The sequence below is a fragment of the Bombina bombina genome, chromosome 3 (assembly GCF_027579735.1).
Source record: "Bombina bombina isolate aBomBom1 chromosome 3, aBomBom1.pri, whole genome shotgun sequence".
Taxonomy (NCBI): domain Eukaryota; kingdom Metazoa; phylum Chordata; class Amphibia; order Anura; family Bombinatoridae; genus Bombina; species Bombina bombina.
The window spans coordinates 1,127,741,115-1,127,756,955 of record NC_069501.1 but is presented as its reverse complement, the minus strand read 5'-3'; the positions used below and the strand labels follow the sequence as shown (position 1 = coordinate 1,127,756,955).

General features: G+C 38.9%; 1 protein-coding gene across 1 annotated transcript in view; it reads right to left on the bottom strand.

Annotated features, from left to right (window-relative positions):
- ATP8A2 (ATPase phospholipid transporting 8A2) overlaps positions 1-15,841 on the bottom strand; it is a 1,256,305-nt gene that overhangs the window by 1,200,860 nt on the left and 39,604 nt on the right. The gene's annotated exons all lie outside the window — the stretch shown is intronic.

The following is a 15,841-nucleotide window of genomic DNA, read 5'->3' as shown; positions in this document are numbered from 1 at the left end:
GAGGTGGGAAGATATAAGCAGGTTGATAACACCAAGGAAGTGTCAGCACATCCACTGCTTCCGCCTGAGAATCCTTGGACCTGGACAGGTATTTGGGAAGTTTCTTGTTTAGATGAGAAGCCATCAGATCTATTTCTGGAGAACCCCACATCTGAACAATCTGAGAAAACACATCCTGATGGAGAGACCACTCCCCTGGATGTAAAGTCTGACGGCTGAGAAAATCCGCCTCCCAATTGTCTACACCTGGGATATGAACTGCAGAAATTACACAAAAGCTGGATTCCGCCCAAACAAGTATCCGAGATACTTCTTTCATAGCTAGGGGACTGTGAGTCCCACCCTGATGATTGACAAATGCCACCATTGTGATATTGTCTGTCTGAAAACAAATGAACGGTTCTCTCTTCAACAGAGGCCAAAACTGAAGAGCTCTGAAAATTGCACGGAGTTCTAAAATATTGATTGGTAATCTCGCCTCTTGAGATTTCCAAACCCCTTGTGCTGTCAGAGATCCCCAGACAGCTCCCCAACCTGAAAGACTTGCATCTGTTGTGATCACAGTCCAGGTTGGCCGAACAAAAGAGGCCCCTTGAACTAACCGCTGGTGATTTAACCACCACGTCAGAGAGTGTCGAACATTGGGATTTAAAGATATTAATTGTGATATCTTTGTATAATCCCGGCACCATTGATTCAGCATGCAAATCTGGAGAGATCTCATGTGAAAACGAGCAAAAGGAATTGCGTCCGATGCTGCAGTCATGAGGCCTAAAACTTCCATGCACATAGCCACTGAAGGGAATGACTGAGACTGAAGGTGCCGACATGCTGCAACCAATTTCAAACGTCTCTTGTCTGTTAGAGACAGAGTCATGGACACTGAATCTATCTGGAAACCTAAAAAGGTGACACTTGTCTGAGGAATCAAGAAACTTTTTGGTAAATTGATCCTCCAACCATGTTTTCGAAGAAACAACACAAGTTGATTTGTGTGAGATTCTGCAGAACGTAAAGACTGAGCTAGTACCATGATATCGTCCAAATAAGGAAACACTGCAATACCCTGTTCTCTGATTACAGAGAGAAGGGCACCCAGAACCTTTGAAAAGATTTCTGGAGCTGTTGCTAGGCCAAATGGAAGAGCAACAAATTGGTAATGCTTGTCTAGAAAAGAGAATCTCAGGAACTGATAATGTTCTGGATGAATCGGAATATAAAGGTAAGCATCCTGCAAGTCTATTGTAGACATAAAATGTCCTTGCTGAACAAAAGGCAGAATAGTCCTTATAGTCACCATCTTGAAAGTTGGTACTCTTACATAACGATTCAAAATTTTCAGATCCAGAACTGGTCTGAATGAATTTTCTTTCTTTGGGACAATGAATAGATTTGAATAAAACCCCAGGCCTTGTTCCTGAAAAGGAACCGGCATGATTACCCCTGAAACCTCCAGAACTGAAACACACTTCAGAAAAGCCTGAGCTTTTACTGGATTCACTGGGATGCGTGAGAGAAAAAATCTTCTCACAGGAGGTCTTACTCTGAATCCTATTCGGTACCCCTGAGAGACAATGCTCTGAATCCATTGGTTTTGGACAGAATTTGCACAAACATCCTTGAAAAACCTTAATCTGCCCCCTACCAGCTGAACTGGAATGAGGGCCGCACCTTCATGCAGACTTAGGGGCTAACTTTGGTTTCTTGAAAGGCTTCGATTTATTCCAATTTGAGGAAGGCTTCCAATTGGAAACAGATTCCTTGGGGGAAGGATTAGGTTTTTGTTCCTTATTTTGACAAAAAGAACGAAAACTATTAGAAGCCTTAGATTTACCCTTAGGTTTTTTATCCTGAGGCAAAAACTCATTTCCCCCTAGTAACAGTTGAAATAACAGAATCCAACTGAGAGAACCAAATAAATTATTACCTTGGAAAGAAAGAGATAGTAATCTAGACTTAGATGTCATATCAGAATTCCAAGATTTAAACCACAAAGCTCTTCTAGCTAAAATAGCTAAAGACATGGATCTAACATCAATTTTGATAATATCAAAAATGGCATCACAAATAAAATGATTAGCATGTTACAGTAAGCGAACAATGCTAGATATGTCAGAATTCAATTCTTGTTGCGCTAAATTCTCCAACCAAAAAGTTGAAGCAGCTGCAACATCAGCCAAAGTAATTGCAGGCCTAAGAAGATGACCTGAATATAAATAGGCTTTCCTTAGATAAGATTCAAGCTTCCTATCTAAAGGATCTTTAAAGGAAGTACTATCTTCCATAGGAATAGTGGTTCGTTTAGCAAGAGTAGAAATAGCCCCAACAACCTTGGGGATCTTTTCCCAAAACTCTATTGCAATCGCTGGCAAAGGATCCAATTTTTTAAACCTTGCAGAAGGATTAAAAGGAGTACCTGGCTTATTCCATTCCTTAGAAATCATGTCAGAAATAGCATCAGGAATAGGAAAAACCTCTGGAGTAACCACAGAAGGTTTAAAAACAGCATTTAAACGTTTACTGGTTTTAATATCAAAAGGACTAGCTTCCTCAATATCCAAAGTAATTAACACTTCTTTTAACAGAGAAAGCATTTACTCTATTTTAAGTAAATAAGTAGATTTGTCAGTGTCAATATCTGAGGAAGGATCTTCTGAATCAGATAGATCCTCATCAGAGGAGAGGATTATGTTGTCAGTCATTTGAAATTTCATCAACTTTATGAGAAGTTTTAAAAGACCTCTTACGCTTATTAGAAGGTGGAAATGCAGACAAAGCCTTCTGAATAGAATCAGTAACAAACTCTTTAAAATTCATAGGTATATCCTGTACATTAGAAGTTGAAGGAACTGCAACCGGCAATGTACTATTACTGATGGACACTCTATCTGCATGTAAAAGTTTATCATGGCAACTAATACAAATGACATTAGGAGATATAATTTCCACAATTCTACAACAAATGCACTTAGCTTTGGTAGAACCGATGTCAGGCAGCAAAGTTCCAGCAGATACTTCTGAGGCAGGATCAGATTGAAACATCTTGCAGAATGTAAAAGAAAAAAACAACATATAAAGCAAAATTATCAATTTCCTTATATGACAGTTTCAGGAATGGGAAAAAAATGCAAATAGCATAGCCCTCTGACATAGAAAAAGGCAAGAGGCAAAAGCAATGGGGCAATAAATAATGGAAAAAAGTTTGACGCACAAGATAACTAAAAAAATTTTTGCCACCAATCATGTCCGGAAATGACACACTCGCGTCACTAACGACGCAACCCTGTGTGAACCCCTGCGTCAACTACGACGCCGGAAATGACGAACTTGCGTCAATGGACGTGCCATTTCGCGCCAAAAAATTCTCGCGCCAAGAATGACGCAATAAAGTGTAGCATTTAGCGCACCCGCGAGCCTAAGACAGCCCGCAATTTAAAACAAGTAGTCAATTGAAAAAAAGACTAAACCAATAGAGGATGAATGAATGCAGGCACTACTAGGTTAGAAAAAATATATAAAACATACCTTTTATTGATACAAATAAAACAGAAGTGTTTCCCAAACAGAGGGCAGACAAGGAAAGGGACAGTCTAACGTGTTTCGCGCCCCCTAGTGGCGCTTATTCATAGACTAGTGTGTGGAAACAGAGACAGGTAATTTATACCCTTAGTGCAGACCAATTAACTCTTACTATACCAACTAAATTTATATATATATATATATACATACAATTTAGGCTATAAAGTGCAGACTTATAACACCCAGGTTATTGGGAAATGTACTATGAAGAGGGAAAAGCAGTTTGGAAAATGGACACATGCATGATTTCATAATTGGAAAGGCTGATTTTGGAAAAAATAACACGGTTTCCCAATTATGTGGACAATTCTCTAATGCTATTGTTGTGGGTTCCATTACAACCAGCATAGCACACTCATTATATGCAATATAAGGTGCAAAAATGTAATGTGTGTGGCAATAAATCCAATATGAGTTAGTAATTTAATGTACAATATGTAATATATGTAGTATATCCTGCACTATCATCTGTTAAATGTACAGGAATTGATATTACCAATCCAGTATGAATATTACCAATCCAGCAGAATGTGTTAGTTATGCTGAGTGACTTATAGGCCATAAAATAGACCCATACAATTAATCACCCACATTAACACTTAATAAACCCCACTAACACTAATCGTCAATAAAATAGCTGATATCTAACTCTTTATTCATACCTAACGGTATTCTCGTTTTTAATTTTAGAATCCAAAATAGTTCCTTCTTATCAAGGACTTTATTTTGATTTCCACCTCTTATGGGGACTCTCTCTAGATCTATAACCTGAACCAATAGATTAGCCTTATTGGTGAAGTGTATACCATTAAAGTGGCTTGCTACTGCTGATTCCTTAACGTAATTCTTCACGTCTCTAAGGTGTTCCCCTACTCTCTTCCTGAGCTCCCTAGAGGTTTGACCTATGTATTGGCTTTGGCAAAAATTGCAAGTGAGCAAATATACTACCCATTGGGTCCCAAAACTGGCATAAAATTGGATGTCAAATTTCTGATTGGTAACACTTGATGTAAAGGAGTTACCTCTTAAAACCATAGTGCATGTGTTGCAATTTTTGCTGCCGCATCTAAAATTGCCTGTATGTTTAAGCCACGTAGATTCTCAGGGAGGTGTATGTTTGTTTACCATACTAGGGGATAGTGACTGTGCTAAGGTTCTAGGTCTTTTTGGGACAAATTTACAATGTTTGACTAATGGTCTCAAAATCATGTCTCCAGATAGAAGATGTAAATGTTTTTTAAGAATTTTAACAATTGGATCATATTGGGAGGTATACTAAGTTGTAAAAACTATTGAGTCGCAAAAGCTGCTATTACTTGGTTCTTTGGAAGGTCGATTAGCTGAGTTAGCATTAGATTTCTTAATAAGCTTGCGACACTTGAAGAGAGAGAGTCCTGCCCCCCCACCAGATCCGGTCCCGGATCGGGGGCCGATATTTCATGCTGTCTTGGTAGCAGTGGCAGGTTTCTTTGCCTGCTTTCCCTTGTTCCAGCCTTGCATTGGTCTCCAAGCTGGCTTGGCCTGAGAAGTATTACCCTCTTGCTTAGAGGACGCAGCACCTTGGGCTGGTCCGATTTTACGAAAGGGACGAAAATTAGGTCTATTTTTTTGCCTTGAAAGGCCGATCCTGAGGAAGGGCATGGCCCTTACCCCCAGTGATATCAGAGATAATCTCTTTCAAGTCAGGGACCAAACAGCGTTTTCCCCTTGAAGGAATGTTTAGTAGCTTGTTCTTGGAAGACGCATCAGCCGACCAAGATTTCAACCAAAGCGCTCTGCGCGCCACAATAGCAAACCCAGAATTCTTAGCCGCTAACTTAGCCAATTGCAAAGAGGCGTCTAGAGTGAAAGAATTAGCCAATTTGAGAGCATTGACTCTGTCCATAATCTCCTCATAAGGAGGAGAGTCACTATCGAGCACCTTAATCAGTTCATCAAACCAGAAATATGCGGCTGTAGTGACAGGGACAATGCATGAAAAGGGTTGTAGAAAGGTAACCCTGCTGAACAAACATCTTTTTAAGCAAACCTTCTAATTTTTTATCCATAGGATCTTTGAAAGCACAACTATCCTCTATGGGAATAGTGGTGCGTTTGTTTAAAGTAGAAACCGCTCCCTCGACCTTGGGGACTGACTGCCATAAGTCCTTTCTGGGGTCGACCATAGGAAACAATTTTTTAAATATGGGGGGAGGGACGAAAGGAATACCGGGCCTTTCCCATTCTTTATTAACAATGTCCGCCACCCGCTTGGGTATAGGAAAAGCTTCTGGAGCCCCGGCACCTCTAGGAACTTGTCCATTTTACATAGTTTCTCTGGGATGACCAAATTTTCACAATCATCCAGAGTGGATAATACCTCCTTAAGCAAAATGCGGAGAGATAAAGAGTTTTTATTATAACCTCTATTGACCAATCTGTTTTCTAGTTCAATAGCCTGTTGGTCATAAACTTCGTCTGACTTTGTATTTCTTCTAAGTCTAATAAACTGCCCTTTACATAGGTCAAACCTCTAGGGAGCTCAGGAAGAGAGTAGGGGAACACCTTAGAGACGTGAAGAATTACGTTAAGGAATCAGCAGTAGCAAGCCACTTTAATGGTATACACTTCACCAATAAGGCTAATCTATTGGTTCAGGTTATAGATCTAGCGAGAGTCCCCATAAGAGGTGGAAATCAAAATAAAGTCCTTGATAAGAAGGAACTATTTTGGATTCTAAAATTAAAAACGAGAATCCCGTTAGGTATGAATAAAGAGTTCGATATCAGCTATTTTATTGACAATTAGTGTTAGTGGGGTTTATTTTGTGTTAATGTGGGTGATTAATTGTATGGGTTTATTTTATGGCCTATAAGTCACTCAGCATAACTAACACATTCTGCTGTTCATACTGGATTGGTAATATCAATTCCTGTACATTTAACATATGATAGTGCAGGATATACTACATATATTACATATTGTACATTAAATTACTAACTCATGATTTATTGCCACACACATTACATTTTTGCACCTTATATTGCATAAAATGAGTGTGCTATGCTGGTATTAAGTTATCTATTTAATGGAACCCACAACAATAGCATTAGAGAATTGTCCACATAATTGGGAAACCGTGTTATTTTTTCCAAAATCAGCCTTTCCAATTATGAAATCATGCATGAGTCCATTTTACAAACTGCTTTTCCCTCTTCACAGTACCTTTCCCAATAACCTGGGTGTTATAAGTCTGCACTTTATAGCCTATTTTTATTATTAATATATTGGCTAAATAGCTTGCAAATTCTAGGGTGTTACCACATCACTCCAATTAATGCAATAAAAATTTTAATCTTATTTGTTGTTTTTAACATCACTTGTATTGTTGTTTTTAAATTTAGTTGGTAGAGTAAGAGTTAATTGGTCTGCACTAAGGGTATAAATTACCTGTCTCTGTTTCCACACACTAGTCTATGAATAAGCGCCAATAGGGGGCGCGAAACGCGTTAGACTGTCCCTTTCCTTGTCTGCCCTCTGTTTGGGAAACACATCTGTTTTATTTGCATCAATAAAAGGTATGTTTTATATATTTTTTCTAACCTAATATTGCCTGCATTCATTCGTCCTCTTTTGGTTTATTACGGCTTGATCCGCCGTTTAGCTACGGCACTCCAAGTACCGTTTGTAGCAGAGTGTCTTAATAATTGCGTTTAGCTTGTATGCACGGACCGATGGTCTGACAGTGTTCCGGACACCCCTGTCTTTTGCATGTAATTGAAAAAAAGACTAAACCCCAGGTAAGAAAAATATGTCTCAATATTAACTTTCCCAAATATGAAACTGACAATCTGCAAAAGGAAATACATGAACCTGACTCATGGCAAATATACGTACAATACATATATTTAGAACTTTATATAAATGCATAAAGTGCCAAACCATAGCTGAGGTGTCTTAAGAAATAAAAACATACTTACCAAAGACACCCATCCACATATAGCAGATAGCCAAACCAGTACTGAAACAGTTATCAGTAGAGGTAATGGTATATAAGAGTATATCGTCGATCTGAAAAGGGAGGTAGGAGATGAATCTCTACGACCGATAACAGAGAACCTATGAAAAAGACCCCCGTTAAGAAAAACATTGCATTCAATAGATAATACTCACCACGTCCCTCTGACATTCGCTGTACTCTGAGAGGAATCGGGCTTCAAAATGCTGAGAAGTGCATGTCATGTAGAAATCTTAGGACAAACTTACTTCACCACCTCCATAGGAGGCAAAGTTTGTAAAACTGAATTGTGGGTGTGGTGAGGGGTGTATTTATAGGCATTTTGAGGTTTGGGAAACTTTGACCCTCCTGGTAGGATTGTATATCCCATACGTCACTAGCTCATGGACTCTTGCCAATTACATGAAAGAAAATGTATATGAGTGTAATATTTCATTTTAATATGTTTTTGATGTTTTGTAAAACTTTTTTTTTTGTACCTCTTACACTTCACTTTAGGTCTCAAGTCGAACTAATTATTCAAGCGCTATTTGGGCTTTCGCTCAGATGCAAACCATAACTTTCAACTTGTAATATCAGAACTATTTAGTGCTGTTGTGATATCCATTGAAAGTAATGGGTGTGCTAGAGCAATGTTGGTCACACTAGCCCGTCTCTGGTAAATCAGTTTTACCATTGACTTGCAATATCAAGTTGCGTGCTGATGTTAGCGAGGTCTTGCGATACAGCTTATTGCTTCTCGCTCTATCATTAGCGTGCCAGTAAATAAAGACCAGATAAACACCAGTTAAGAGGGTTGTTATTATACTGTATGACATTGCACATGACATTAACTAACAATTAAAGCACATTAGCAGTAATAGCCTATATTGAATCAATTTGGCACTATGTTGTTGCTTCCCTGTAGGTAAGTGGAAAGTAAAACATAATTTATGTAAGAACTTACCTGATAAATTCATTTCTTTCATATTGGCAAGAGTCCATGAGCTAGTTAGTGACGTATGGGATATACAATCCTACCAGGAGGGGCAAAGTTTCCCAAATCTCAAAATGCCTATAAATACACCCCTCACCACACCCACAATTCAGATTAACGAATAGCCAAGTAGTGGGGTGATAAAATAAGGAGTAAAAAAGCATACAAAAAGAGAAACTGGAAATATAATTGTGCTTTTATACAAAAATCATAACCACCATAAAAAGGGTGGGCCTCATGGACTCTTGCCAATATGAAAGAAATGAATTTATCAGGTAAGTTCTTACATAAATTGTGTTTTCTTTCATGTAATTGGCAAGAGTCCATGAGCTAGTGACGTATGGGATAGAAATACCCAAGATGTGGGAGACCACAGAAGAGTCACTAGAAAGGAAGGGATAAAATAAAAACAGCCATTTTCCGTTGATAAAATTAAATCCACAAAAAAATAAGTTTTGCTCATAAATTAAAAGAAAAAAACTTAAAACATAAGCAGAAGAATAAAACTGAAACAGCTGCCTGAAGAACCTTTCTACCAAAGACTGCTTTAGAAGAAGCAAATACATCAAAATGGTAAAATTTAGTAAAATGTATGCAAAGAAGACCAAGTTGCTGCTTTGCAAATCTGATCAACTGAAGCTTCATTCAGAAGTGGCAATTGATCTAGTAGAATGAGCTGTAATTCTCTGAGGCGGAGACTGTCCCGCATCCATATAGGCCTTAGGAATCAAAATCTTTTACCAAGATGCCAAAGAAATGGCAGAAGACTTTCGACCTTTCCTAGACCCAAAGAAGACAACAAATAGACTAGAAGTCTTCCTGAAATCTTTAGTAGCTTCAACATAATATTTCAAAGCTCTTACAATATCCAAAGAATGCAAAGATCTTTCAAGAGTATTCTTAGGATTAGGACACAAGGAAGGAACAACAATTTCCCTACTAATGTTAGAATTCCCAACCTTAGGAAGAAATTTAAACAAAGTCCGTAAAACAGCCTTATCCTGATGAAAAATCAGAAAAGGAGACTCACGAGAGAGGACAGACAATTCGGAGACTCTTCTAGCTGAAGAGATAGCCAAAAGAAACTACACTTTCCAAGAAAGTAGTTTAATATCCAAAGAATGCATAGGCTCAAAAGGAGGAGCCTGCAAAGTCTTCAAAACCAAATTAAGATTTCAAGGAGAGATTGATCTAACAACAGGCTTGATACGAACCAAAGCCTGAACAAAACAGTGAAAATATCAGGAAGTTTAGCAATCTTTCTATGAAATAAAACAGAAAGAGCAGAGATTTGTCCCTTCAAAGTACTTGCAGACAAACGCTTATCCAAACCATCCTGAAGAAACTGTAAAATTCTAGGAATTCTAAAAGAATGCCAGGAGAATTTATGAGAAGAACACCATAAAATATAGGTCTTCCAAACTCGATAATAAATCTTCCTTGAAACATACTTATGAGCTTGTAGCATAGTATTAATCACTGAGTCAGAGAAACCTCTATGACTAAGCACTAAGCATTCAATTTCCATACCTTCAAATTTAACGGTTTGAGATCCTGATGGAAAAACGGCCTTTGAGACAGAAGGTCTGGTCTTAGAGGAAGTGACCAAGGTTGGCAACTGGACATCCGGACAAGATTCCAATACCAAAAACTGTGAGGCCACGCTGGTGCTATCAGAAACACATACGATTGCTCCATAATGATCTTGGAGATCACTCTTGGAAGAAGAACTAGAGGTGGAAAGATATGAGCAGGTTGGTAAAACCAAGGAACTGCTAAAGCATCCACCATCTCCGCCTGAGGATCCCTGGACCTGGATAGGTACCTGGGAAGTTTTTTGTTTAGATGAGAACCCATCAGATCTATTTCTGTAAGCTCCCACATCTGTACAATCTGAAAAAATACATCTGGATGGAGAGACCACTCCCCGGATGTAAGGTCTGACGGCTGAGATAATCCGCTTCCCAATTGTCTACACCTGGGATATGCACCGCAGAAATTAGACAAGAGCTGGATTCCGACCCAAGAAAGTATCCAAGATACTTCTTTCATAGCTAGGGGACTGCGAGTCCTACCCTGATGATTGACATATGCCACAGATGTGACATTGTCCGTCTGAAAACAAATGAATGGTTCTCTCTTTAGCAGAGGCCAAACCTGAAGAGCCCTGAAAATGGCACGGAGTTCTAGAAAAATTAATTGGTAACCTCGCCTCTTGAGGTTTCCAAACCCCATGTGCTGTCAGAGATCCCCAGACAGCTCCCCAACCTGAAAGACTTGCATCTGTTGTGATCACAGTCCAGGTAGGACGAACAAAAGAGGCCCCCTGAATTACACGATGATGGTCTAACCACCAAGTCAAAGAGAGTTGAATATTGGGATTTAAGTATATCAATTGTGATATCCGAGTATAATCCCTGCACCATTGCTTCAGCATATAAAGCTGCAGAGGTCTCATATGGAAATGAGCAAAGGGGATCGCGCCCGATGCTGCAGTCATGAGACCTAAAACTTCCATGCACATAGTCAATGAAAGGAATGATCAAGACTGAAAGTTTCAACAGGCAGAAACCAATGTTATTCGTCTCTTGTCTGTTAAAGACAAAGTCATGGACACTGAATCTATCTGGAAACCTAAAAAGGTGACCCTTGTCTGAGGAATCAAGGAACTCTTTGGTAAATTGATCCTCCAACCATGACTTTGAAGAAACAACACTAGTTGATTCATGTCAGATTCGGTTAAATGTAAAGACTGAGCTAGTACCAAGATATCGTCCAAATAAGGAAACACTGCAATAGCCTGTTCTCTGATTACAGATAGCAGGGCACCAAGAACCTTTGAAAAGATCCTTGGAGCTGTTGCTAGGCCAAATGGAAGAGCAACAAATTGGTAATGCTTGTCTAGAAAAGAGAATCTCAGAAACGGATAGCGGTCTGGATGAATCGGAATGTGAAGATATGCATCCTGTAAGTCTATCGTGGACATATAATAACCTTGATGAACAAAAGGCAGAATAGTCCTTATAGTCACCATCTTGAAAGTTGGGACTCTTACAAAACAATTCAAAAACTTCAGATCCAGAACTGGCCTGAATGAATTTTCTTTCTTTGGGACAATGAATAGATTTGAATAAAACTCCAGACCCTGTTACTGAAACGGAACTGGTATGATTACCCCTGAAAGCTCTAGATCTGAAACACACTTCAGAAAAGCGTGAGCCTTCACCGGATTTACTGGAACGTGAGAGAAAAAATCTTCTCACAGGAGTCCTATTCGATACCCTTGAGAGACAATACTCTGATTTGGAACAGAATCTGCCCAAATGTCTCAGAATAATTTCAATCTGCCCTCCACCAGCTGAACTGGATCGAGGGCCGCACCTTCATGCAAACTTGGGTACTGGCTTTGGTTTCTTAAAAGGCTTGGATTTATTCCAACTTGAATAAGGTTTCCAATTGGAACCAGAGTCTTTAGGGGAAGGATTGTTTTTTTGCTCCTTATTCTGTTGAAAAGAACGAAAATTATTAGAAACTTTAGATTTACCCTCTTTTATCCTGGAGGCAAAAAAAACTCCCTTCCCCCAGTGATAGTTGAAATAATTTAATCCAACTGAGAACCAAATGGTGTTACCTTGGAAAGAAAGAGATAGTAATCTAGACTTAGATACCATGTCAGCATTCCAAGATTTGAGCCATAAAGCTATTCTAGCTAAAATAGCTAAATACATAGATTTAACATCAATTTTGATTATATCAAAAATGGCATCACAGATAAAATGATTAGCATGTTGAAGCAAACGAACAATGCCAGACAAATCAGGATCTGATTCCTGTTGTGCTAGGTTCAGGTTGATGCAGCCGCAACATCAGCCATAGAAATGTCAGGCCTGAGAAGATAGACTATAAATAAGCTTTCCTTAGATTAGATTCAAGTTTCCTATCTATTGAAAGAAGTACTGTCTTCCATAGGAATAGTAGTACGTTTGGCAAGAGTAGAAATGGCCCCATCAACTTTGGTGACTTTTTCCCAAAACTCTAATCTAGCCATTGGCAAAGGGTACAACCTTTTAAACCTAGAAGAAGGAATGAAAGAAGTACCAGGCTTAATTCATTCCTTAGCAATCATATCAGAAATAGCATCAGGAACTGGAAAAACCTCAGGAGTAACCACAGGAAGTTTATAAACAGAATTTAAAGGTTTACTAGTGTTGTTATGAAGAGGACTAGACTCCTCAATATCCAAAGTAACCAACTCTTCTTTTAACAAGGAACAAATATACTCAATCTTGAAAAGATAGATTTGTCAGTGTCAATGTCTGAGGTAGGATCTTCTGAATCAGAGAGATCCTCATCAGAGGAGGATATTTCAGTATGTTGTTGGTCATTAGAAATTTGATCAATCTTTTGAGAAATTCTAAAAGATCTTTTATGTTTTTTAGAAGGCGGAAGAGCAGACAAAGTATCGCATCAGCAAAATATTTTTTCATATCAACAGGGATATCATGTACATTAGATGTTGAAGGAACAACAGAAACTGTACTAGTACTGATGGAAACATTTTCTGCGTGCAAAAGCTTATCATGACAACTGTTACATACTACAGCTGGAAATATAATCTCAGCTAACTTACAACAGATACACTTAGCTTTGGTAGAACTGTGATCAGGCAGCAGGATTCCAACAGTTGCTTCTGAGACAGGATCAGATTGAGACATCTTGCAAAATGTAAAAGAAAAAACAACATTAAAGCAAAATATACAATTTCCTTATATGGCAGTTTCAAGAATGGGAAAAAATGCAAACAGCATAGCCCTCTGAGCATATAGAAGGCAAACAGGCATATAGGAAGTGGGGTGAAAAATAAAAAAAATTTCAGCGCCAAAAATGACGCTCAATGCAAAAGGAAGTTAAACGTTTTTTTGCCGCAAGCAGCATCTGGAAATGACGCAACTCGCGTCATAACAGACACAACCTTGTGAAAGGAAACCTGGCGTCAATTAAGATGCCGTAAATGTTGAAGTTGCGTCATCAAAGACGTACCTTCGCGCCAAAAAATTCTCACGCCAAGAATGGCGCAATAAATAACGGCATTTTGCGACCTCGCAAGCCTAGTTTAGCCCGCAAAATTAAAAGAAAAAACAGTCAATTTGAAAAAAGGACTATACCCCAGGTAAGACAAATAACTTCCTAAAACATGCTTCCCAAACTGAAACTGACAGTCTGCAAAAGGAAATATACATAGACCTGACTCATGGCATATATAAGTAAAATACATATATTTAAAACTTTATATCAATACATAAAGCGCCAAACCATAGCTGATCTGTCTTAAATAATGAAAACATACTTACCGAAAGACACCCATCCACATATAGCAGATAGCCAAACCGGTACTGAAAAAGTATCAGCAGAGGTAATGGTATATAAGAGTATATCGTCAATCTGAAAAGGGAGGTAGGAGATGAATACCTACGACCGATAACAGAGAACCTTTGAAAATATTTCCTGCGAGGAAACCATAAAATCAAAAGGCGATACTCTCTTCACATCCCTCTGACAAACACTGTACTCTGAGAGGAATTGGGCTTCAGAATGCTTAGAAGCGCTTATCAGAGAAGAAATCATAAAAATCAAGCACAAACTTACTTCACCACCTCCAAAGGAGGCAAAGTTTGTAAATTGTGGGTGTGGTGAGGGGTGTATTTATTTGTATTTTTTTTTATCTTTCTGGTTGTTTTTTTTATTTGTTTTTCATATATCAGTATTACATTGTCATTATAAATTTGGCAGAATATTACAGGGAGTGCAGAATTATTAGGCAAATGAGTATTTTGACCACATCATCCTCTTTATGCATGTTGTCTTACTCCAAGCTGTATAGGCTCGAAAGCCTACTACCAATTAAGCATATTAGGTGATGTGCATCTCTGTAATGAGAAGGGGTGTGGTCTAATGACATCAACACCCTATATCAGGTGTGCATAATTATTAGGCAACTTCCTTTCCTTTGGCAAAATGGGTCAAAAGAAGGACTTGACAGGCTCAGAAAAGTCAAAAATAGTGAGATATCTTGCAGAGGGATGCAGCACTCTTAAAATTGCAAAGCTTCTGAAGCGTGATTATCGAACAATCAAGTGTTTCATTCAAAATAGTCAACAGGGTCGCAAGAAGCGTGTGGAAAAACCAAGGCGCAAAATAACTGCCCATGAACTGAGAAAAGTCAAGCGTGCAGCTGCCAAGATGCCACTTGCTACCAGTTTGGCCATATTTCAGAGCTGCAACATCACTGGAGTGCCCAAAAGCACAAGGTGTGCAATACTCAGAGACATGGCCAAGGTAAGAAAGGCTGAAAGACGACCACCACTGAACAAGACACACAAGCTGAAACATCAAGACTGGGCCAAGAAATATCTCAAGACTGATTTTTCTAAGGTTTTATGGACTGATGAAATGAGAGTGATTCTTGATGGGCCAGATGGATGGGCCCGTGGCTGGATTGGTAAAGGGCAGAGAGCTCCAGTCCGACTCAGACGCCAGCAAGGTGGAGGTGGAGTACTGGTTTGGGCTGGTATCATCAAAGATGAGCTTGTGGGGCCTTTTCGGGTTGAGGATGGAGTCAAGCTCAACTCCCAGTCCTACTGCCAGTTTCTGGAAGACACCTTCTTCAAGCAGTGGTACAGGAAGAAGTCTGCATCCTTCAAGAAAAACATGATTTTCATGCAGGACAATGCTCCATCACACGCGTCCAAGTACTCCACAGCGTGGCTGGCAAGAAAGGGTATAAAAGAAGAAAATCTAATGACATGGTCTCCTTGTTCACCTGATCTGAACCCCATTGAGAACCTGTGGTCCATCATCAAATGTGAGATTTACAAGGAGGGAAAACAGTACACCTCTCTGAACAGTGTCTGGGAGGCTGTGGTTGCTGCTGCACGCAATGTTGATGGTGAACAGATCAAAACACTGACAGAATCCATGGATGGCAGGCTTTTGAGTGTCCTTGCAAAGAAAGGTGGCTATATTGGTCACTGATTTGTTTTTGTTTTGTTTTTGAATGTCAGAAATGTATATTTGTGAATGTTGAGATGTTATATTGGTTTCACTGGTAAAAATAAATAATTGAAATGGGTATATATTTGTTTTTTGTTAAGTTGCCTAATAATTATGCACAGTAATAGTCACCTGCACACACAGATATCCCCCTAAAATAGCTAAAACTAAAAACAAACTAAAAACTACTTCCAAAACTATTCAGCTTTGATATTAATGAGTTTTTTGGGTTCATTGAG